This window comes from Buteo buteo, chromosome 3 (assembly GCF_964188355.1).
Source record: "Buteo buteo chromosome 3, bButBut1.hap1.1, whole genome shotgun sequence".
NCBI lineage: Eukaryota > Metazoa > Chordata > Aves > Accipitriformes > Accipitridae > Buteo > Buteo buteo.
The window spans coordinates 11,529,458-11,554,257 of NC_134173.1; the positions used below are offsets into that span (position 1 = coordinate 11,529,458).

At 38.8% G+C, this 24,800-nt stretch overlaps 1 protein-coding gene across 2 annotated transcripts in view; it reads left to right on the top strand.

Annotated features, from left to right (window-relative positions):
* MBP (myelin basic protein) overlaps nucleotides 1–24,800 on the top strand; it is a 124,327-nt gene that overhangs the window by 31,002 nt on the left and 68,525 nt on the right. The window lies entirely within an intron of this gene.

Sequence of the window (24,800 nt, forward strand, 5' to 3'; positions counted from 1 at the left end):
ATAACAGTTTGCAGTCTGAGCCCCCACTGTTTAAAGCTATTGCCCTTTGCATTGGACAGATGATGTAAACAGATAGTTCTGTGCTTTATCTGGAGGAATGTGGGTATTTTGCACTGCTGTGGCAGATAAGCAGCTATCCCTAAAAGGTATACAAACTAGAATTCATGCAGTTATTATTTCTTTGCCACCTCCTTTAGGAAAATATATAAGCACACTGGAAGGAATAGGGAGAAAACAGCAGGAAGAGCGGACAACTGGCTATGTGTGTTTTTGTTTTGTGTTTGTGCAGTATTTTGCAAATTGGTTTTGTTGCCCAAAGTTTCAGTTTCAATACAAACAATAGCGTGAGTCCCAGGTTGTGGTCTTGTAGTGACTGGTCTTGTAGACTTCCCCTCTAGAAAACTCCATTGTGCAGATCCAGCAAAGTCAAATGCACCAAACAGATGTATTTAGCCAAATATTTTGATCCTTTCTGACCAAGGGTGTGAGATCTTGCAGGTGTCATATGGCATGTATACAGAGCTTGATGGGCTGTTGTACACCACGTATTCCCTGCTTTGGTCTTTGAGGAAAAAAATTGCTTAGAAAAACACATCATAACTTTTCTCCTGCTGTAGGATCACATGTGTCTGATACATCTGGGTGGCAGGTGAGTGAGTTGTTGGGCACATGGGGCCTCAAAAAGGAAAAGATTCTTCAAACCCTAGCAGCCTATGCAATAGGTGCCAAGTTCTGCAGTGGTGAGCAAGAGTCAGGTGGCTGTGAGTCTTGCACTTAGTGTGTAAGACAGGTCTACAAGGAAATGGATTGCTGCAATTTTTTTTAATTCCTTCTTTTTCCTAATTAGTTCATGGAGAATACTTGATTCTGCAATCAAAATAATATTCATTTACCTAAAATATTTTGAAGCGGGAACTTACTTCTGTAGTAATATCTTCTGTCCCTCATTCATCCTCCTAAAGTGACAATAAACCAAAAGCACCAAACGCCTTAACTTTAAAATAGGCAATGCTTGATCAAAATCTCCCTTTATGCATGTAAGACAGTAATCGTGTCACAAGAAATGATAAGGCCACAGATTTAAAATCAGGAAATATATGGTTAAGGTGCTACTATGTATTCCACGTAACTAGTCAATCTTGATTGAGTTCTTACAGGCAGCGTTAAAGTTCTTACCGGCAATAGTAACCATATGTCATGCTCTTTTCTTTCTTCTTTTTTTTTTTTTCGTTTTTTTTAAGTTGAAGTAGCACTTGTTGTTGTTGTTCAATATAGCCGTAAATTAGAACTGTTTTCCCACCAGTCTTCTAGTGTGGTATGGGAGACAATTGCTGAGGGCTTGCAGAGAGTACAGTGGAAATGCTGAACTGCCTCTTCTCCCTCTTAGCAATAGAACTGCAATGAAAGAGACTAACATCTCATTCAGGGTCTTACTAAAATTCATTACTTGTAACTTCAGGCTGTTTACTATATTTCCTTTCCCCAAAATATAGAACAAGATCATTTGGGGCACCTCCTTTGAGCCTGTGATGTCAAATTTGCTGCACAAACACTGTCCTGGCTCCTGAACTGATAGACCAGTTCTCCAGAGGGCTGTTTTATGTATAGTGACATTAGAGGGACTGTTGCCAAACTGTTGCAATCCTAATTCTTGGTTGTCTGATAAATGTCCTGTAATACAGCAGTTAACTATGGGGGATGTTTTTTTGAGTCGGCATCTAGCTTTGCTTTACTTTCAGTAAATTTGGGTATTTGAATTACAAAATGAGAAATAGAGATCTGGAAGGTAATTATTTCATCAAATGTCTCACATGACACCAAGATGCTTTAAAATCAGGAAGTTTGCAAAAGACAACAAGGTGGCTTCCCATGCTGTGATACTTCTTTCAAAATACTGTTCTCTTGATTTATAAATATGCCAAGCTACAGTGATTATTTAATAAATAATGAGATACTGTGAAATTGAATGTTTTGAGAAATAGTTGGTCTATTTGACCTAAATAATGCAGAAAATACTTACAAAACCCTCATGGTTTACTCAAATAACAATGACATACTCCATCTCATTTCTGTCAGATTTCTCTCTTTTGTATTTATTTATCTTCTTTTTACTTTGGATGATAATAGACTTTGCAGTCTGCTTAATGCATTAGTAAATGTGTAAGTATTTATTTTCTTTAACTTTGTTGTTAGTGTTAATACTTGCATTTAAACTTACAAAAATGTATCTAAGAACAAATATAGCAAAAAGAATGGGCTGTCCTTCATGCCCTGTGAGTTTCTTGAAGTTCTCGAAGAGCTAAATGTAGAGGAGTAGACAGCGTAGATGACTGAAGTTTTATTGGTCTTTGTTTGGAGTTGTAGTTGATCTGTGTTAATTTGGCATCATTAACTATGAAGTGCCACGTGTTCTTTTGTAACAGCTAAAGCTGCCTGTAAGTATTACAACAGCACAATTCTCTGCTACTCTCCAATTTGACTGTCTCCCTCAGAGAATTCTGCACAGCACATATATTGCCATCCCAAAATCTTCCAACTTTCTTGGTACCTGTCAAAACTGGTCCTTAACTTCATTGATTGTTTGGGAAGATGGGGTTGGAAGGGAGGTTTGTGGCATCGTCCCATCTATTCCACAGCAACTACTAAATGGCATCAAGTCTATGGAGCCTGGTTTCCATGTGTCTCAGGTCACATAGTACTGTGAGGAGCTGGAAACCAAGTTTGTGACCTATAATAAAAGATCAAACCCCACTGCCCTGTCATGTCAAGGGATTGCTCAAGAAACTTATACAGGCCTGGAACATGTTAGATTATTGGAAATACTGCATCATCTACCTATTTCACATCCTTGACATACTTGGGGTGTGGTGTAAATAAACACCAAGGAACCAAACCCAATTGCTACCTCTGATATCTAACTCTGAAAAACTTTGGGAAACATAATTGCCACAGTATATTGCTTTCTCACAGGCCAAAACTGAAAACAGATGTAGTGATGATAAGGTACTCAGTCTACAATTTAATGTTTTGTTTGAACTAAAAGCTACCTGTTAACAATGACCAAGTCTTGCTGCGTAGTAAACTTACGAAAAATGTTGCCTTTAATTGCCCTATGTATGTACCTAAATTCTATAATGTGTTTTGCAGTGGTTGATTTGATAATTTTAATAAACCAACTGGTTCTTAGTGTTTAAGGAGAACTCAGCATAATTCTTTGAAGCTAAATTGCTACAGTGAGCATGTTTCAATAAATCGGATGGTTTCTATGCTGCTTCTGAGAAGATTCTGTTTTCTTTCCTCTTTTTTCCCTGTTGTCTTGCTAATGTTCAGAAATTTGCACCCTGTGCAGCCTTAGTCCTCATAACATTAGCAGGAAGTTTTCTGGCTCTCCCTGATGAGAGGGAGTTGAAATTCTGAAGATGGCTGGCACAGGCCAGTAGTTGTATTGTTCACCTCATAGACACTCAACGATCTGCAAGCAAAAGGACTTTCACACAGATCTCATCTGATGCCTGACCTCTCATAGTTGAGACTGCTTACAGACCTGAGCGTATGTGTGGTTTTTACCAGGTGCTTCCTCTTGGTATGCATCATGAAGTATCAAGAAAGGAAAAAAACAACAGATGAAATAATTTTATTTGCTTTATTAATTTCTCTAAAGTGTTATTTTCATAAGATAGAGGTATATTTTTTAATACTCACAGTTTGAGAGACATGTGACATACAGATTGTGAGGATTTTGAAGTCTGGGATATGCTTTTCTGTAAAAAATAAAAAACCTCAAAGAAAAAAAAAGGTGACATTTGATTTTATTACATTTCAATAAATAGTCTTTATTACCATACATAGAGTGCAGCCTTTTCAGTTTTTTGCCCTAGCAAAGTTGTATAGCACTATTTTTACTTTCTAGTACAATTATGTGTTTTCTCAGAGTTTTACCTTTTATTGTAAAGCAATAAAGAGCACAGGGGCTAGCTACAGTGGTGTATTCTTTGTATTTGATATATTGATTAAAACCCTCCCTCCCAAGCCAATAGCTTTCTGAGGCCAAAGGAAGAAGAGAAAAAAACTTTAACATGTTGAGAGTGCCAGCGTTTTCTGTGAGAGATTTGATGAACATTTTCACCAGCCAGTTTTAGAGGTTACACACTGTAGAAATTCTTGTGACCAGCCAGTGTCTGGTTAAACTGGTGCCTGGTACAAGGAAGTGCTGCTTTTGGAAGGGGCAAATCCTCTTCCAGGGTGTGAAGGGAAGTTCTGGGCAATCAGGTTAAGCCAGACCAGTTCAATTTGGTAGACGTTTGTTTTCTTCAAATTCTACCATCAACATAGATTTGGCCTTGAGCAAATCCTTTTGTGCTTGCTCTATCCTCCTTTTTCATTTCTTAACCTTCATACTGTCTAACTGGATTGTTTGTTGGGACAGATGCAGTGTCATTCTGTATTAAAAGTAGTGCTTGGAGACCTTGAGTAGAGCCTTCAGGCACTAATGTGCTTCAGCTAGTGAGATGATATCATAGCGATACAGAAATGACTGTACTGTTTGAAGCCTCTGAGAATGCCAAGTATGCAGTAGCTATGACATCTGTCCTCAAAAATTAACCTTAAGACCATCATTCAGTATGGTATTGGAAGCCTATGTCTAATGTTTAAGTACGCAAGTAGCTCTACTATAAAGTTAAAGGGAACAACTTAATGTCTCTAAATCCAAATCGTGTTTGAATACTTGACTGTTCATTAAACTTTTCAGGCGCTGAATTTAATAGTGTCAATTGTAGTTATAATATTTAATCTTTCTAGTATCTAAAATATGGTAAGCTCATCATAAGTATGTGTGGAAGATAAACCGTCCCTGGATCAGAGCTGGTATTTTTACACTTCCATGTTTCCCTTTGCTGTGTGTATGCGAAGGCTGCTGAAGGTACAGTGCTCTGCTGTGCAAAGCAGCTGGTGAAAGAGTTAAAGGTGGGAGGCCAGGCAGATGTGAGTGAGGAGCAAGCTCTGGTCACTGCCACAGCACTTGCTGATAGTGTTTAAGGAGTTACCCGAATTGTTTAATCTTGGCAGTATGTCGCTAGATCTGCATTTCAGTGAAGATGTGAATAAATATGTAGGTAACGGTTACATGAAATAAGTTGAGAGCATGTTTTTATGTTGTGCACACAACTTGATTTAGGTCTCGAGCTGGTTGAGCTTGCACGGGTGTAAAAGGAAGAGGTGCAGTCGCTGTGGTTTTGGCTGGGGAGGAGGTAGGGTCTTAGGCTTTGTTCTCCCACCCTCAGCCTGCAGAACTAACTAGAAAAACAGGGAAGTACACTCTGTACTTTTTAAGGTCTTGTGCTTCAGATGCCATGCTGTTGTGGTAGACTTTCCTACAGTTCCCTTCTTGGTAGCTTTAATATAGAACTAGATGAATGTCCTGTCAAATAAGTTCAATGACAGTACCACTTAATTAGCAAGGAGTTGGAAGAACAAGGGTGTAATCCACTGCCCATTCTTTGTGAACTCTCTGTGAACTGTTATAGTTGCTGGAAGTTGTTGACTTTTCTTAGAAAAGTCAGCCTATACTTCAGCCTGAGAACATCTTGTTCAGTGCTTTAGCATCTTCACGCTGGAAAAAATGAAGGCAAAGTTGCTTGTATTTTTAATCTTGAGGAAGCAGTAAGGGACATGGAGATCCTGAAAGGGAGCAATATCTTCCTTCCTCACATAACCTTTTTGTGCTTTTACTGTTGTGGTGGTCATAGATCAGCATGCAACGAGATGTTGTATCACCTGCTCTGAAATAGGGTGAGATAGGTCAAAGTCACAAACTAGAATTTCCATTAGTTATATTTGAGAAGAGCCTAAAAAAACTTTTGCAGTAATGTATTACCTTAGAATGCAGTTGTATCTGTAAAATCAGTTGTGGTGAAGTGCGTTCTTCCTATTAGAGAGGTTGCTAAGCTTTACCTATGGGTACCCAGGGTCAAATCACAGCAGAATCTCCAGTATCTAAGACAGTAACTGGTAGATCTGTCCTGTAGCACTTACCAAAGTATTAAACCCCAGTAAAAGTGCATTTTGAAGTTTGTCCTCATCTTTTTCCCCTAATGCTAGTTCTTTTGTCTTTGATGCTTCTGGGCAGTAGCTGGGAAGAAGAGTGCTGGAGCCATGTTTTATTTTGATTCTCAGTTTGACAACGCTTGTATTTCTGATAGTGTAACTGACTGTGCAGCTAGGTCAGCGTAACTAGTTGTAAAACATGGTTTTACGCTACACATTGGTACAAAGCCAAAACCCCATCTCTGCTCAGATCTGATGCTAAATGTTCTGCCATGAGAAAAGAGGAGTTCCAAATTCCTAGGGAGGGTTGAATCTTGCTTTCACTTGTAAATTCAGCAAGTGTGAAATGGATGTCAGAAGGAAGAAGATACAGGGCTTTCCCATGCAAAGTATCACTGTAACAGTAGCTTCTTTTTTGCACTTGAGAAGCTGAAGATTAATTTCTTACGTAATTGCAGTTATTTGTACACTGAGTAAATTTGTCTGCAGCTACAATTCAAAAACTGATTTTTCCACTTAGGCCTAAAATGTCACGGGATGTTTTTCCTTTTACTTAACTTTTTTTCATGCCCTCTGCTTTAAGTTGATGGAAATATTTACACAGCATTTGCTGGAGGAAAAAAAAAAAGGTTTTTTTTGTAAAAGGAAATTGAAAAACTTTTAAGCAGAGTAAGATGACTTTATTCTCGATTGCTAAGATAAGGTCCACTCTTAAAAACAATCTGATCTTTCAGTGCAGCATCCCATGGATGTGGCCGTAAAAATATCAAAATTTGCATAGAGCTGAAAGCCACAAGATATATAGCACTTAACCTGGATAATTAGGGGGAATTCTGAGCATCAGTTATAATCAAGAAAAGGCAATAATGGAAATGTTGCATTTTTATCACAGTGCCACAGAATGACATTCAGGTTGGTGAGCTGGACTTAGCTTGAACTGAAAGATGTATTTAGGGAGGCATGAGGGCACTCGGCTTGCTCGTGAACTCTGTGCAGCTCAAAAGCCACAGAAAGAGACCTAAGAGCTAGAAATCTTAGCAAGCCTATCACCAATGGGATCTATCCTTAAATGAGTCACTTATCAAAACCATAGTCACCGTTTTTGGGTCCTCAATTATTCCTGTTTTGTGTAAGAGCTTCACGATTGGATTCACTATCTGGTAGTGCCAAGGTTTTCAGATGAGTTATGAAAATCCCAATATACTGGAAGCATCTCAGTTAAAAGGAACTATCTGAGACTGTTATGTTAAAATGTGAGTCATTTTTTTTGTGTGTGTGTGTGGTCATAACTGACTTGTATGTCTAGCACATTTTCCCATCCTTTCACACGCTCCCTCTTCCTTCCTCCCTTTATCTTCCTTCTACTCCTTACACCCAGTTTCTTTCTGCACGCTACTTTCTGCCAGTATCTCCACCTCTGATGAATTCAGTGCTGCGTTTTGATTTTTCTGAGGCATTAGAAATTATACTTAATTGCTAACAGTGCAGTTGCATGCTCAGAAACAGTGAAGAGATGGCCAGCTAACAGGCAGTCTGATGAGGAAGGTGGCAACACTATAGAAGAAAAGAGAGAAAATTTGCACTTTTCTGACAACACATCCATTTGAAAAATTGTTTTCTCTTCCAGCCAGCATGCTCTCTTCATGTTAAGACTTTCAGCAACTAACCCAGCCTAGTGCCATTGCTAATATTTGAAAGCTGAAAATCAAAACTGTCTACTGTTATTTTTATGACCATCATCATCATTTATATAGTGTTTTGTCATAAAGTTGTGTTGCTTTTTTTGCATTTTTACCTTGTACCTGTTATAGACTTTGTTTTATGCTGAAAACAGAAGAATTGCTGTTGAATTCTTTTGGGGAAACGTGGCTAAAATCTGTCAATGTGAAGTGGAAAACTGTATGCAAAAAAAATTTAAATCCCACTTTAATTCCTTGCGTGTACATATATATATACATGCACACATCTATATATAAAAAAGTACAGGTGTATATATTTTTAAAAAAATATATAAATGCAAGAGTATATTCAAGTATAGATACTCTGCTTATGTCTGTGTATGGCTGCAAATGTGCCTGCTACATGAGTTTCAAAAGGCAAGACCAGTAGCCTTCCATCCTGGGGAGTCTGGCTATCCATTCTGATCTTCCCTATGAATTATAGGCTAAATGTTTTCTTAATGTTGAGCCAGAGTTTTCTACTGCAGATGAAACTTGCCTTATGGTGGACAGTGATAAAGCCTGAATAATCACTTTTTTTTTTTTTTTTTTTTTTTTAACCTCAATGTCTGAGCTTTCAGACAATCGTGTTGTTTTGAGACTTGGTAGATGAAAGTCTGGTGAATGTGAGACTGAGAATCTCAAGTCAGTGCCTGTAACAGTTGAGGAGTGTTTATTTCTCATAAAATATATTAAAGATATTTCATTATATACTAATACTATTTATTGATTAAAAAATCTTTAATATATTTAACAAATATATAGTACTAGTGTAGATAAACATATCTTAGTGTTCTAGGAAAGGCTTTAGAACTCACAGTAGGTGATACCCACTGCATAAAGTAACAACTGTTTTGTCTTTAGTACACTGCTACACAGAAAACTCAGTATATTTGGGATGATTAATGTTACTTCTGGAGCTTTGGTCACATGAGATAAGATTCTAGATCAAAAGCTGTACGTGATAAAGACTGAAACTTAAGGTTTTTTTCTACTGAAAGAAGACTTGCCTTATGCTGCAGGATACTTGCTGATAGAAAGAGGTCCCCTGCTATGGTGTGGTGCTAATCTTCAGTTTCAGAATCAAATCTGTGCTTGGAGAAGACTTAAGTTATGTATTTTATTTGAGGTGGGATCTGAACCACTGTAATACATTACATTCAGATTGACTTAAGTGAAGCATGTTTATTTGTAGGTGCTGACAATGTGGATGTGAACATTGAGCCTTAGGGTTCTTGCAGATTCATTTACTTGATAAATTACTTTTAATGTTGATATTTTTCTTCTAAAATTTGATATTTAAAAAATACATAATTCTTAATAAAAGGTTTTTCTTTATAATTCCTTCAGCTAACTTCTTGCCTTATAAGTAAGGGTATTGGTAAGTAGAAAAAAATAGGTGAAATAGCTGTTTAAAATTAAGCCTTAACACTTTTTTCTCTTGTTTTGACCTCAGTGCTTTGTATTTTACTTTCCTGCAATCCTCTCAGGAGGAGAGGGAACATAACTCCATTCTGCAATTTCTGCAATGTACCTCTTCTGCCTGTTGCACCCTTTCCCTTTTCTCTGGAATCTTCTCTGTTGTTTATTATTTCATTATTATTCTATTATGCTATGCTATATAGGCCCTATAAAGGTCAATAAAACCATCTGAAAATGAAAGTTTTATGGAGCTTGGGGGAAATGAGGCCAAAAGGTCCATGTTGGTGGATGCATTCAGGTGGGATGGTGAACCTGGGGTTCTAATACCGTCTCACCAGATTGCCCAGGTGTCCGGGCCAGTGACCTTGAACCCCAAGTACATGAACAGCCAGGGGAACGAGAGCTATGTCTGCCTTTGAAAAGGGACGCTGAGAGCTTTCAGGCATCAGATTCTACTCTGGGATTTCACAGAAAGAGTTTATAATGCAATAGGGTAATGCAGTTAATACTGTAATAACACTGTGTTGCAGCTGTTGAGCCACCTGATTATGGGAGAATAAAAGACCTGTGGCATTTTGGAAGCTTATGGGGCTTGACACGCAGACTTTGTATCAGCTCAATTGCATGTCTTTGATCACTTCGGATTCAGCCTCCTGCTGCTGCATGCAAGGGACAGGAGGAGACCCTCTGAACGTGTCTAAATGGAGCCCACAAGGGAGGTGGCTCCACCAGGAGCGGGGCGCCTTGGCTTTGATCCCAGCTTCTGAGCACTGGTCTCAGCAGTTGACAAGTCATTCTGGTTTTTGCCCTGATCAGCTTGCTTTAACCAATTAGGCTACGAGCTGTGGGCTGGTGGAGCAGGTGCAGAGCTGCTTTCTTCCTGCGGAGAGCCAGATGGCCGGTTAATTGTCCCAATCACTGACTAAGACTTGGCCAAGTCTCCCGCTCTGTTCTCAATTCTGCTGCTGCGCTGCCAAGTTGGGTCTTGTGGCTTTAAGAAAACGAGGACTTCAGGGACACCTCTGAGCATTTGGACTTCTCTTAGGCACAATTCAGCGTGGTTAGTTTCAAACCTTGAAATATTTCCTAGCTGATTTTTGTTTTCTTAAAAGAAAAAAAAAAAGCCTGATGCTCAACAGGAGTAAAGACTTCTTGGTCTGAGTTAGGACATCTTGCTTGTTACAGCGTTGTTAGTATCAAGGTACGATTGTGACAGAGAAAAAACTTGAAGTAGGAACCCATATTTTGAAGGATTGATTCTCTGGGATTTTGCAAGGAGAACTTTATCTGTTGGGTTACCTATTGTAGGACAAGAGTTGGGGGGGGGGCGGAATTTTGAGGGGGAGAGTATTTTGGTTTGCTAGAGTTTCCAGAGTTCTTTTTTTAGGATGAATCCTTTTTTTAGGATAATTGGTTTTAATTGTTAGGAAGAAATGGGAAATGATTATTTGAATGCTGCACTTAAGGAGATGTGCTAGACTGTAAGGCGTTGTAAACTTGCTAATAGAATTGCAGATGAAGTGTGTTTGCTTATCTATATGCTTATACTTAGTCACTCAGTGCAATAATTGCCACTATAGTTTACATGTGACCTCTTCATATGAATATATTTGTGAAAGGCAATGTATGTGACACAATCAGTTGCTTTTGTGTCAAGACAATCCACTTTTGTTACAATAAATCATTTTAGGAAATAAAACTGTGGGGTGCTAGAGGCAAAGGATGGGATGAAGCGAAGTAATGATAGTATGTTCTTTGCAATGGTAGGAAATTGAACTAAAAAGATGCCTAGGTATTTCCAGCAGGCCACCTATTTTGTTCAGTGCTAAAAAGGCAGTCTCTTGGTCTAAAGTGATTCTGAAGTCCCGTGTTGATAGTTATTCAAGCAGCTTGAATAGCCTGTTAGTTCACAAGTAGTATTTGAAGGACCAAATATATAAGTTAATACCATACAGCTATTTAAGTTTTTGTATTTAGAGTTGGTGAATTCTAATCTGCCTCGTTTGTTTGTTTGTTTATTTGTTTACATCCATCATGCTCCACCTGTTTTCTTCAGCCCTGGATCTGTTTTGCACAGCTTTTTTTAGTATGTTCTGACTGTGTGGCTCTGGCAGTATCAATTCTACCTGGAAGTTACGTAGCCAATGGATTATACTACCTCTAGGGGAGAAGGTGAAGAGCTTTGCATGGTCTGGTGTGCTTATGTCTAAGGTCTCCACTGCACAACATATAAATAATACCAGAAAGTCTGTCCAAGGACAACTTCTTTGAAGTTGTACCTGCTGCTTTTTTATGATGAAATACCAGCAAGAGAATGGCAGTGGAAATACCTCCTTGTTCATGCACAGGTTTTCCTCTCTCCAGTTAAATTCTCTGCCTAGAGAAGCACTTGAATGTAGCTGGTGCAAGTTTGATTTACAGTTTCCTGCATGACTCCTTTAATTCCTAATTCCTGCTTGCCTATAGGATTGAGGCATGGATTTTAGCCTTCACAACCCATATGCAGTAATGTAAAATTCTATTTATGTGCAGAGGGTTACTAAGTAACAGTTGCTGAGGGAAATGCGGTATTTAACTGCATGATGTCTGTGTACTTCAAATTGCCAGCCAAGTAGTGCATTAACATAGATTTTGCACATTAATGTAATGGGATTTGCTGTGGGCTATGTGTGAGCAAAACCTTGGGATAAACAACAGCAGTGTAGTTTGAAGAGCTGCAGTCTCTCTGCAGCCTGGTCTTGCGGACAGCAGATGAAACCCAGTTTTCCTCTTCTGCCTCATCCTCTCCACACCACACCTTAATTATGGACCCTGATACATTTGTGTGTGTATTTATATCTATATCTACCTATAGGTAGAAAGGTTTCCACATGTAATCAGTATGTTTTGTATGTGTATCCTCCTTCAGGGGGAAGAAGGTTGAGTGGCAAACAAAAAGACCGTTGTGACTCAGGGATAGATTGGGTGTTGATAATATAAGGAGAAGTTTGCCTTGAGCTGTGTCTCCTCTAGTAACTGTGTTAACCTCTGTGCAAAATTAGAAAAAAATCAGAGGATTTGTTTTTTCAAAGGATTTATTTTCAAGGAATGTTATTATGGAAAGGTCATGTGTCTAGCCTTGAGATGGAGCTTGTGTATTGAAAAAGATTCTACTTAAGTGATCAGTCTTTCCTTTGAATCATACCTAGTATAACTTAAACTTTAAACAGCTTTGAGCTGGAGACCTTTATGTGCTGATGAAATTGAGCTGTTGAACTGTCATGAAGTCCTACAGCTTTTAACTAATTTCTTTGTTAAAAAGCTACTTTTTGTCTGCAAATACTTGGAAGATGGGGGGTGTGTTCATGTGAATAATTATTGCAGTGAGAAGGTAACATGAGCTTATTAGACTGTGTGATTTGCTCACCATGGACTATGTAAAACTTAATTTCAGTGAGGTTCTTGTATTAATTATATCATTATGTCAGTGTACATAAAAGATGTACAACAATAAATTTTAATAAGTAACTACTACCATGGTCCTTTTATAGAAGTAGCATAAATATCTATCAGGCATATTTAGTCATTAGTTTCTTGATTTTTTTATAATGTTATTTTAGCTGAAACCGAGAATGTTATTTGTGAATCACTGAGAAATGCATTATCGCCAGGAGTTGATCTCATGTTATTTACCTGGGCTCTTCAGTAGCCAACATTGCCACTGTCATGTGAATAGTATCATAACTTGTCAACTTTGCAAAATTCACTTCATCTTTTCACTCACTGCAATGGATTTTTAATTTTTTTTTTTCTTGCTATGGAGGATTTACAAAAAAAACCTAAACCAAAACCAAACCTACTGACATCATCACTGTAAAAGATGTGTACATTGAATTTTGTTTTTTCTTTTTGTTCCTGGCATTGTAAGGCCTCTTGGCATTTTTGATGGGCTATAATTCTAAAGTACTGTCTGACTGCATTTTTAGCCTGTGTTTGAGGCAGTGTAGTATCCGAGCTTTTTTGTACTCTTATACAGTGCATCCATTTTGATTTTGAGACCAGAAGCCTTTCCCTCTGGGGAGAAATCAGTCCCGAGTTCATCATTGCTCAGTCAGGCTCCTATTTTTCTGTAACTGTCTGTGACCAGCTGTGACTGTTCAAGTGGTTTTAAACTGGTGTATTAGCCACAGCTTTTCCCTCAGGAAACTGTCATCTCTGGTGACAGTATTGACTCCAAGCAAAGTATCTTTAAAGTCTATAGAAGAAACAAAGCAGAGCAAGGGGAGAAAAATTGTCAACAGAACTCCTAAGTGCATATCTGTTCTTCTAGACCCTTTTCTTGTTGCTCTATAGGGAGCGTCTTGTTGCTCTATAGGTTGCTCATGTGCATCTTTTCTCTCAAATGTCCAAGTTTAGGAAAACTGGGGTTAAGCCGTTTTGCCTGCCTTTGCCATGTACTTCAGGAACTGCTCATCAGTTCCAAACACCTGTAATACAATCATTTACAGTCACTTAACTAAAATGGATGCAAAAATAAACAAAACCTTTTCTGCAAAGCTACTTTCTGGCCAGTTGGCCCTCAGCCAATCCTACTGAATGGGGTTATCCCATTTCAGATGCAGGGCTTTGTGTTTGCCTTTGTTGAACTTCATGAGGTTCTTGTCAGTTTATTTCTGTAGCCTGTCAAGGGTCCTCTGAATAGTAGCTCTGTCTTTCAGTGTACTGACCAGTCCCCCAGTTTGTTATTACCTGGGTCCTTTAATAAAGACATTAAATGATATTGGCCTTAGTGTTGATCCCTGAGGGATGTGGCTGCTGACTGACTGCCGGTTGGACTTTGTGCCATCAATCACAATCCACTGAGCCTGGTAGTCCAACCAATTATCCACCCCTTGTATTCCACCTACCGAAAAGTTACCTTCTCGGTTTGACTATAAGGGTAGAGTGGCAGACTGTAGGAGGCTGTGTCAGAGGCCACGCTAAAGTCAGGGGATATGGTGTCATTCTTTTCCCCTCCTCCCCAGAACCAGTCATTTCATCGCAGGAGGTTATCAGGTTGGTCAGATAACCATTTGCCCTTGGTAAATCCAAGCAGGCTGTTCCCACACACCTTCTATCCATGGAGAACAATTACTGTTAAAATTGTTATGTCATCTGCCTTTAATAAAAAGATAAAAACAGCTAAGCATTTGAAATGCCATGTATTAAGTATGACTCTCACTTTGCCAATGGGTTATTGCTCCTTCACTGTAGATGCAGACATTTCTGTTGAACACAGAATGTACCCTACCTTTGACAGTCTTTTATACTTCAATGAAGTATTGCACTTTGGGACAAAAAAATACTGGAGATGAGGCCTTTTTCTTTCAAGACAAATCCACATAAAAGAGAGAAGAGGCATGAAGTGCACTTTCTAGTTGGATGATGATCCTTGCTTGCTTGAAACCTTGCTAGAGAGATGGACACTGGTCACAGCTTTGTCAAGGACTTGACAAATTGATATCAGTCTGTATATGGTAACTCTTAACAGTACAGAGTTAATGTTGAGTGGTCATGGAACAAAGGCAATGCTGGCTGGCTACACTAAGGGGTTTTGGTTTTTTTTAATTAAATAGCTAAAAAAGAGGAAAGCTCTGAAAACGAGGCACTGAAGGAAAAGACAAAAGCTGAAGAAGAGAAAAACAAGTGTTCCGGCCTGGAGTTTGAGACAGACCCGAGCAGTGAACAGAAATGCTTCCTGGTAGTGCTCTATTCTCCCCAACAGAGCCTGGGGCTTGCACAGATGACTGTAAATGGTGCAAAAGTAGAACTTACTTAAATCACTTTTTTTTTTTTTTTAACATATAGCTTTTGAATTTCAACGTGATACAGATATGTCTTTGTTCTGGCCTCCCCCCACTGTGATACTTTTCTTCTCCTGAAGGTGTGCAGGGTTTTTACTAGAACCACATTAATGAATCAAACTGTGGTAAACTGAATCATCTTTTTAAATGTCAGTTTCTATTTGCTTTTTGGCTCACTGAGTGATAAAGTGGCTGCTCACAGGTTGTATTTCTTGTATTACCATTTTTCCCATCTATACATGTGCATGAGTCTTTCATTGTCATCACTTCTGATACTTCTTTAAATTAGTAGTAAGTAGAAAGATGGACATAATTTTTGCAGTCAGTTGGAAATTTCTATTGCTTGGTCTTTCTCAGGTTTGTTTTCTTTGTTTGACATCATATATTTGGAAAATGGTAGTTACAACTGTTGGAAGCAATACTGTTCATGTAAACTGTTCCATTTTAAAAAACAGTGACAAAACAAGAAGTGCTCCTGAAGAACAGGATTGTGTATAGTGCAGATGGCATCTTTCTTCTTCGGTGATTAGATTAGGTGTTCATGCTTTTCAAAAGGTATGAGAACAGCGCTATGAAACGTTTGTATTATGGAGCATGTATCTTATCAAAAGTGTCTTCAGATGTCCAATATGATAAATGCTTTGTGATCAGTCTCTTTTTTATGGTGTACATAAATGGAAGCAATTAGCTCTACAGGAAAACTTCCCCTATTTCCAGGTGAGTAATAGTGTGTATTTTCTGATGAATCAGGTGTCACCTGGGACTGAAGAAGCATTAAGTGTGAGATCTGTGTGAGTCATTTCCTCGGGCTCTCAAGGTTTGTCTTGCCACTGGCTCATTGTGGTAAGCAGCAATAGTTAACTCGAGGTAACTATTTCTGGAAGGTGGGAATGTGTTAAATCCTTGATATATAGGAAAAAAATGTAACATTTTACCTGTACTCATTGCATATGAAATCACCAAGACATGTTAGAAACCAGCCACATCACTTTACCTAAGTTTGGATAAACATTAATCAGATTGCATACGTAAGTATCCACATCTGCATGTTACAGTCTGGGCTGCATTAGAGTGTCAGTGTGCTCCAGAGGAGGACACCAATATCTGAAGGTGGCAGTGGAGCTGGTATAAAAAAAACACTTTGTGGCCTAGTAGCCACAAGTAGAACTTGCTGAGGTCAGGCTCTGAGTGATAGCCCTTGCAATGTCTAGAAGCCCCAGTGAGATCAGGTGCTCTGATTGGGTTTAAAATACATGCTCATTAAAGTGCATTTATCTCATAATTGCATAAACATTCTGATATTACTGCTGCTGAATGAAATAATGCATCCTCTATTTTCTTGTAGCTTGCTTCTTGCTTTAGAGGCCCTTCATATACCAATTGTGGGGCAACTAATGAAATTCTGCGATTCATTAACATTGATAGCTCTTCAGGGTTTGGTTTTTGTTGTTGCTGTTTTCCCCCTCACAGTGGTCAGTACAATTTGAATGTCAATTTAGACATTTTAAACTCAGACTGAACAGTTGCCTGAAAATAAACAATTAAAATGTCATTTCTCAGGGCATGTTTGAGTAAACAGTTGGGTTTGTGTTTTGTTTTGTTTTGGGTTTTTTTTCGAAAATGTTTTGCCTCCGAGACTTTGTTATTCCCTTCTAAGATGGAAAAGTTTGACTATTGAACATGCAGGTTAATATTTCGGCTTGCTAGCTTCGTACATGTGTTACAATGGTCCATTTTTCTTCTAATCATATTGGTGCAATTGTAACTCTGCACAGTAGTTTTTGTGAGAGTGACTCTGTGTTGGCTTAAAGCATGGAGGAAAGGATTTTTCTTTTGCTTTTAGAAAACAAAATAACAGAATAAGAAGCAAAATCATGCAAAGAGGTATCTGTTTTTACACAAATCATTGACATAATGCCATTTACACAGAGGTGGCTGACAAATTTTGCTTTGAAGGCGTTCATCTTTGTGAAAAACTGAGCAGGCTTTAATGGTGAGTTCAGAAGAGCCTCTCGCTTGCCGTGTCTGGAGTTGCAATTCTCACCATTGGCTACGTCACAAAATAGTTTGCTTCTGAAGAAGCTGTCGAAGAAAATACCGATTTTTATGTAATGTCAGATTTCCTGTCTCCTCAGCGTTCTTGCACAATGAGTGATCTGTGTGGGTACTGACTGGGTACTTGCTGAAGACTTGGAGAGAGTGTATACGATGTCTGAAGAAGAACTGGCTTCCTAATGATTTTCAAATCGCCTTTTCTCTGAAAATGATAATAAAGAACCATGATCTTATTTAGTGCATATGAGCATTGTGAAAGGGAAATTATCATCTCAGTAAGGGTCTGCTCTTCCATTCCTGATAATGGGTGCTAAGGTCAAAGCAAGCAGTGAATGGGAGCAGTTTCTATTTGTGGTGGAGGCATTACTGTGGAATTTTTTCCTTGTTGTTGGAGTGGATTATTTTTGTTAGCTTTTCTGAGATTCTCCTGATGTGTTCTATTGCTTTAGTGTTAATTAGGTTTATTGTTTTGTGTTTTTTATTATGTATCTTATGATAGTCTTTCTGATTCAGTGTAGACAGTTTCTTGCAAAATGACTGACAGCTCGAATATTTCAGAAACTAGTTTATCTTCTCTTTAGATTTTGCATTTTCTGATTGATAAGGTGACTAGGGAACGTAAGAAAAGGATCTTTGTGCTTCTCTTCAAATGCCTCAGGCAAAATCATAAATTGATTAGAATAGGCTGATATTGCTTTCTTAAAAATATTCAAAAAAGTACTGTGTGCATTTCAGTGTTTATTCTTTGGCTCTAGGGTGACTTTTTTTCCTAAACATGAAAAAATCCCAGATACTTCTCTGTGTTCTAGTAAGTAATTTTATTTCTGTATCATTGACAACTATCTACTAGTTAGCATTTGTTTTATACTTGAGAGACTAACAGTGCCCAGCTGAAAGGAAGGCCAGCCAGATTTGGGCTCATATTTGCACATTAGGTGGACAAATCCCTGGGATAGTACTGTGGCTTTCTGAAAAGGTAGTTGTTTCTTCCATATGATTTTCATGTCAAAATTTAGCATTTAGCTTTCTTTTGCTCCCTGTTAATTGTCTTGCGTGAGAATAGAAGTTGCTAAGAGTTAATGGGCAAAGTCTGTCTCTTAAAATGATGTATTTTAAAATGTATTTTAGTGGTAGTTCCGGAGGTATATGGTTGAATTTGTGTTTACTGGATTTATTTGAAGGAGGGAGAAACCTTTTATGGTACAAAAGTATGAAAATGTTTTGCAGGAACCATTATTCATGAAACACTTCTTTTTACTGTGTTGCAGCTTTCTGATTTACTGGGGCAGAGAAAGATGGTACTTTAGGTTATGGCTTTCTTTTGCAATTTTTTGCAGTGCTGTATTCATGTAACTACTACCTAAAATCTCTGATATTGCTTCTTTTTCAAAGAAAAACACAATGAAATACCTATTTGCCACCAGAGGTGTTTTAAAAATCCATTTATGCCTGCTGTTATTTTGGAGTACAATCTGCCTGTATATCTCCTTTTAAGAAATAATTAATGATGAGAGAGTTTAAATCCAAGTTCTTAAACCACCATATTTTGTTGATATAAAAGTGGGAAAGCTTGATAATTTTTAATTTTTTTAATCTGGTTTTGTTCAAGATTTGCAAAGGTGACTAATAGTGCTAAGAGTCTACTTGCAGTGTCTTTGGTGAGGTATGGGAAAGGGAGGTAATTTCTAGTTAAGTCTGTTGAGAAGCAAACACCATGAGGTACTTTATAGTTCTAAAAACTAACATATACTTCCCAATTGTTCCTCCTTCCTGTCTTTTGAAATCCAAGATCTTTACTTAAGGTGCAACCACATTTTTGTGCATGCTCTCTTTCTCTCTCATGTACTTTTCTCTTTTAGGAGAGAGGTTTGGATCCATGGTGTTGTGGTGAGGCTGTTGGGGCTTATTAAATCCTTGGACTATTACTGCCTTCTGCTGCAATTCCACATGAGCACCCTTGATCCTGGTAGGGGAGACCTGGAGCCTGTCAAACTTGGTTATACGGCTCTGGGGCTGAGGAACAAGGGCATAGAGGCCAAGTGTTTTCTCCTTGGTCCTCCCAGTGGAGATGTAGGGCTTGAGAAGAAGTGGATGGATCCTGGAGGTCAACAACTGCTTGCACAGCTGATGTTGATGACAGGCATTTGGTTTTTACAACCATGGAGACCATCTTTGGGGGTCAAAGACTGCTCAGAAGAGACTGAATCTACCTAAGTCAGGCAAAAGCATCTTTGCCAACAGGCTGGCCAACCTGGTGAGGAGGGCGTTAAACTGGGAACAATGAGGGAGGCAGGTGACAACGCACAGACAAGCGAGGAGGTGGTGGACTGGCTTGGCAAACAAAGGGCACAGGGTGATGTGGACAAGAGAAGCCTTGGAAAGAACACAACAGGGCTGAAGGCCGAAGTTGATTCCATGGACTATCAAGGAAATACTTATTTTTGCCTAGGGTCTAATGATCCTGGTTAGTCTCCATCAAGGTTTTGATAAAACTCAGTATCTAATGTTTGTAGCAATTTTTTTGTATATAGTCTTATAGTGAGAAACTATTTCTGACACGTTAGTATCTTGATAAAAGTGATCTTTGATAACGTGGTCAATGTCTTACCTTATCTTCACATACTGATAGTGAAGGTAACACTAAGCTAGAACTTGTAAAAGCAAAGAAGTGCCCGTACTTTTGTGCCCGTACTTTTGTGCCCGTACTTTTGTGCCCGTACTTTTGCACATGGAACTTTTCATCACCTGTGATGTTTGCTGGATGCACTTACTTTTCAAATACAACAGAGAAATGAGACTGACTGCAGGAAATCATGTCTCTGTTCTTGATAGTTACCCTTTCCTCATCACTACTCTGTGCTGATGCCTTAAGCTTCAGTTTTGGAGGTCTTCTACACCACCATACACTTTTGAAGTGAATAGAGGGTTTTTTTGTTTGTCTGCTTGGGTTTTTTTAAATTTACTTAAGTGGGAGTTAAAAGGTGTCATACCAATGTTTTACAATTATACAATCTATTTTGTGTCTTTATCAGTTTCCTTTAACTAAAAAAACCTTACTTCTATGCCAACTGTATTTCAGAACTCTTATCTGAAAAGAGATCTATATTTACATTTTGAGAAGGGCAATCATCCATTGATTGTTTTGTAAATATTGTCCCATAAATCTTGACATTTGAAAATATTTTCTTTTAAGTGTTGTTTGTGCATTCATTTACACTATGCAGAGGACCAGTGTTTCTTCTGGGAGCACAAAAAAATAAAACTCAGTTTCTTTCAAGATCGTGCATTTAATATTGGCCTATTTAAACAGGGAAGTGGAAGAGCTCCTGTCATTCAGTTACAAAGTCCATTACTTTGTCTCGCGTGGGTAGATGGAAATGTTTGTATGAAGGCCTCGCACTGTGACCAGTGGCGAGTTCGTGGCAGCTTCCCCCTTAACCAAACTCCACCCATTAAAACTGGGGAGGGCTGTGTGGTGGACTGGATCTGAGAGTCAGTCTGGTTCACTTCTCTCCCTCTCTCTCCCCTCATGTTGTTAAGAAGGATTATTTTTAGCCCCTCTCCCACCCCTCATCCAGTGCCTTGAGGGAGCAGCCCAGATTGAGGGGATGGTGAAGAGGGAGGACACGGGGATGGGACATGGGCAGAGTGCACATTACTGGAGAGCTGAAACGTCTGGGTTAAAAATACTTTGCCACTTTTGAAAAACAAAGATGTCTTTTCCTTAACACCCCCCCCCCAAAAAAAAAAAAACAAAACCAAACCCTCTTTGTACAAGCTTTAAGAAACATTTGATAATTTTCTCTTATCACAGTGCAGAGACAAAAGCATTGGTCAGTACTGTGATCAAAATTTCCTTTGAACCTACAGGTCTTGCAGGTAAATATATTTTAGTATCAGCCAGCTTGTGTATAAAATTTTTCTTAGCTTTGGCCTGGAAATACACTTCATGAGGCTAGAGACTGCCAAAGTGAAAATGGTCTTCCTTCCAAATCAGTATGTTGGAAAAATTACCTTCTAAAATTAACTGCTTGGTGTTAAATTTAATTCCTCTTTTAATTCTTGGCAAATAAACGTAAATTTTGCGTTTTAAATGCTGAAAATGTCTTGGTAGTTTTTTAGGGAGTTGCAGGGATGTAATTTTGAATATAAAGTGCTTCTACATAGCAGCTTGTGAGCTTTCTTTCCTCATGAGCTGAAAGCTTGGACGTGAAAATTAAATTCAAGAAGTTGAAAATCCATTTTTGTTGTGCAGTGGAAATTGTTTCAGAGTGTGTTTCCTACTCATTAAGCTCAAAGGGGATTTGGATTAGTCTAATTTATCACTGCGAGTAGAATAGTGAGAAAGTCCTCTAAAGACGTGTACCCTTTTTAGCCTTTTTTTGTGGCACTCTCTTAACGCAGAGCAAGCTGTAAAAAGATGCTTTCGTTACTCAGTAAAGCCAGTCTTCAACCACGTATAGAAATGACCCAGATGTATATGCTGGCATATTTATTTTGCACACTGAAGGACTGGTTCTTCCATGTAATAGAATTAGGAATAAAATAGCAGAAGTGATGGCCTCGCTGCAATCTGGTTTGCTCCTGGGAAACTGGGTAGAGCTAAACTGTTGTACTGGGTGCCAAGTTCCTTCTCTGTGTGTTTAGTTGGCACAGTTGTGCTTCGGCTCTTTGTGGCCCACAGTCACGTGTGTTTGCTTTGCTTATGCAGGCCTGTGGAGTCAACCATTTATATTGACAAGGAAAACCTTATCTATTTTCTCTTAACAAAGGTAATGCTGGCTGCAGAGCCAGGCTGTCAGCTGTGTTGGGTTTTTGTCAAAAATACCTGTCCACTGTCAATTGGAGTACTGCGAGAGCCAGAAGGTTTTCACAGCTGGGGGCCCAGAAAAGCTGTTTTGTTGCTGATGAGGTGGCAGACTGGCTGATTTCTAACAGTCTTGTATTGTTCTCAGGCCTGATACTTTTACAGTGAATATTTCTGAGATGCTTTGTAATAACTTTCACTTTATAATTTATTTCACTCAAAATATCTTCTAGGTAATAGAAGGAAGAAAACAATATTTAATTGAATATTTGATTTTTTTTTACTCATTTAAGACACTCTAGAGTATCTTCTTGTTCCTGGGCCACTGCATGCATCCTTTTGTGTGATGAAACAGATTTGGACTTTTTTTTTTTTTTTTTTTTTTTTTTTAACCTCCACAAGCAGCAGGCAAATGCAGCATCATACAGGCAGTGGTTGGTGGGATTCTGGGAAAGGACTGTAGTCTCTCCTCTGAGTATCATGACATCAGGTAACTTCTGCACTGAATCATGGTTTGGAATGGTGAAGTCTCCCAGACGTACTCCTTTGCGGCCAGCTCTTTCTAGGTTGCCCACAGGGAAGTGTTTGAAGAGCTTTCTCAGTGCCTTTGCTTCATTTGCTGTTCAGTGCCGCTTTATAAAAGCGCACACATGCGACTCTGCAGGCCAGCACCCTGCAGAAATCCTCGCGGTGTTGCTTTGAGGCAGGTTTGTAGTGCTGCTGAGTGCCCTGCTGTACCATTGCATTGTACTTCCCCATACAGATCTGCCATCTCTTTTATCTCTATTCTACCTTTCTGTGATTAAAAGGGGAAAATCAACAGGTTTACTGCCACAGACAGGCCTGTATAGGCCTCTAAGGAGGATTCAAGGCTGAGAATCTCTACTAATTCGGGTGGTGGCAAGTGTTTTGCTTTCTATTCATTACAAAGTGCCAAACTAGAACCTGTGATATGAGAAGTTCAGTGTACAAGGTTGAAAGGCCATTTTTGCCTTAAAGAAGCCCAAAATATTTGTAATCCTGTCTCCCTGTCTAGTGGATTGTTATTTTGCACTTTTTTAATTCGTCATAGTTCTGGGTTTTTTCCCCTCTTAACTGTTGTGCATTGTTCTGTAACTAGTTTCTAGTTTTTGCATCTCTGTTGTGATTTTAGCATAGATCGAGTATTCAGATGCTTAGATGACCTTTTTTATCTTTTTCTGGTGTATGGGATAGCTATATGAATTCTTTTCAGTTTTTATCAATATGCTAGAATATAGAAGTGGTTTCATTAGCAGAAGGAAACAGGATTGCTTTTGTACTTTTTTTTTATTATTACCCTTCAGAAAGACCTCAGGTGGTGGCATTTGAAAATTACGTCTGCTGGGGTAACACTACCGTTGTTCAGTGTATGTATGAAGTCCTTAAGGAGATACGCTGCGAGTTGAGGCTGCAGCATCAAGATTGTATTTATAACTTAAACCACATCCTTTTCTTGGAAAAAAAAAATAGAGTGAAATATTTGTACTTGTTCAGCATGTGGCTAAAATGAGTGCTTAAAGGAAAAGTAAATTAGCACTCAGTCTAGATACGATAAAGGCAGCGAGTGGACCATGAAAGCATCAGTATTGATAGCTGTCAGTCTTCATGCTAGTCTGGAAATCTGCTTAAACACCTTTTGTAAAAGAGATTTGCTATTGTGCTTGATGGCCAAAGTGGTTGCTTGGATTTGTTCGTGGAGTGTTGTTATGGTTCCTCTTTGATTCATAAGGTCAAGAGCTGTATCCATCAATGTGCCTGCCAGATGCTGTTTGCAGCGGCACTATAGAAAAACTGCCTGGGTTCAAAGCAGGCAGCACATGTGCTTTAATAACATTAATTTCAGGTCAAGTGTTCTGGAGGCTGTCAAAACTCGGTGTGTGCCCAAGTGTGGTTTTAGATCCTTATATTGATCTTCACAGTTTTGTATTGTGTGTGCTACTCCGCTGCTTGTACAGCTGATGTGGTGGTTGCTCTGCCCTGTAGGACCAGGGTGGGACTGGTAGAGGAAATAGCAAGTTATAGCTCTGTCTGTACTTGTCTGAATTTTATGTGATTCACCTTCAGGTTTCCTGTGTACAGTTTCAGAGTTAATGTGCACAGAGTGAAAGACACATGACAGGATTCTTGCTTCAAATTGAAAATCTTGACCCAGAGCATATTTTTGTGTCCTGTCTTAACTTGTTTGCAGATTCCTTGCTGTTTTATGAGAATTCTCGATTTTGGCAGTGTCTTAGAGTACCTACAGAATAACAGGTCACTCGCATCGCTTTTCCTTCCCTCTCCCCCTGTGTATAGGGTACATGGGTTTGGGTTTGTTGCCCTTTTTTTTTTTTTTTCTTCAGTTCACAGTATTCATGGAAAAACCTTGATTCTTGCACAGGGTTGTCTGTCCTGGTTTTTATGTTTTGTTTCCCAAATGTTTCCCATCTGTCATTTTAGCACCTTGATGCCAAATGCAGTTAGCCTCTGTCAGTGGTGTGGACACAGTAATGTAATCACTTGTTTTCTCCCTATTGCATGCTTGAACCTCCCTCCTCAGCATCGGGGGAATACCTTGCGGACTAGTAAAAGCTGACTAGTAGCATACTGTGGACCCATTAGTTGTCTTTATCTGTTACATTCTGAGCTGAAGAGATTTTAGTTCAGTTATAAAATATGAGAACCCCAGTGTGGCCAGGAACCTTTTCTCAAAATGAAAAAAAATTGCTATAAAGGCAAGATATCCAGTGTATTAACACAATTTGTAAGAACTTCTCCACAAACAATAATTGTTTTTAAATGCCTTTCATAAATGGAGGGAAGCACATAGCAAAACAGTGTGGAACTGGTAGTGGAGAATGTAGCAAATTTTTGAGTTGGAATTCAGTATTTTTTACTGCAACCCCTCAGTATCTAAAGGTTTTAAAATAG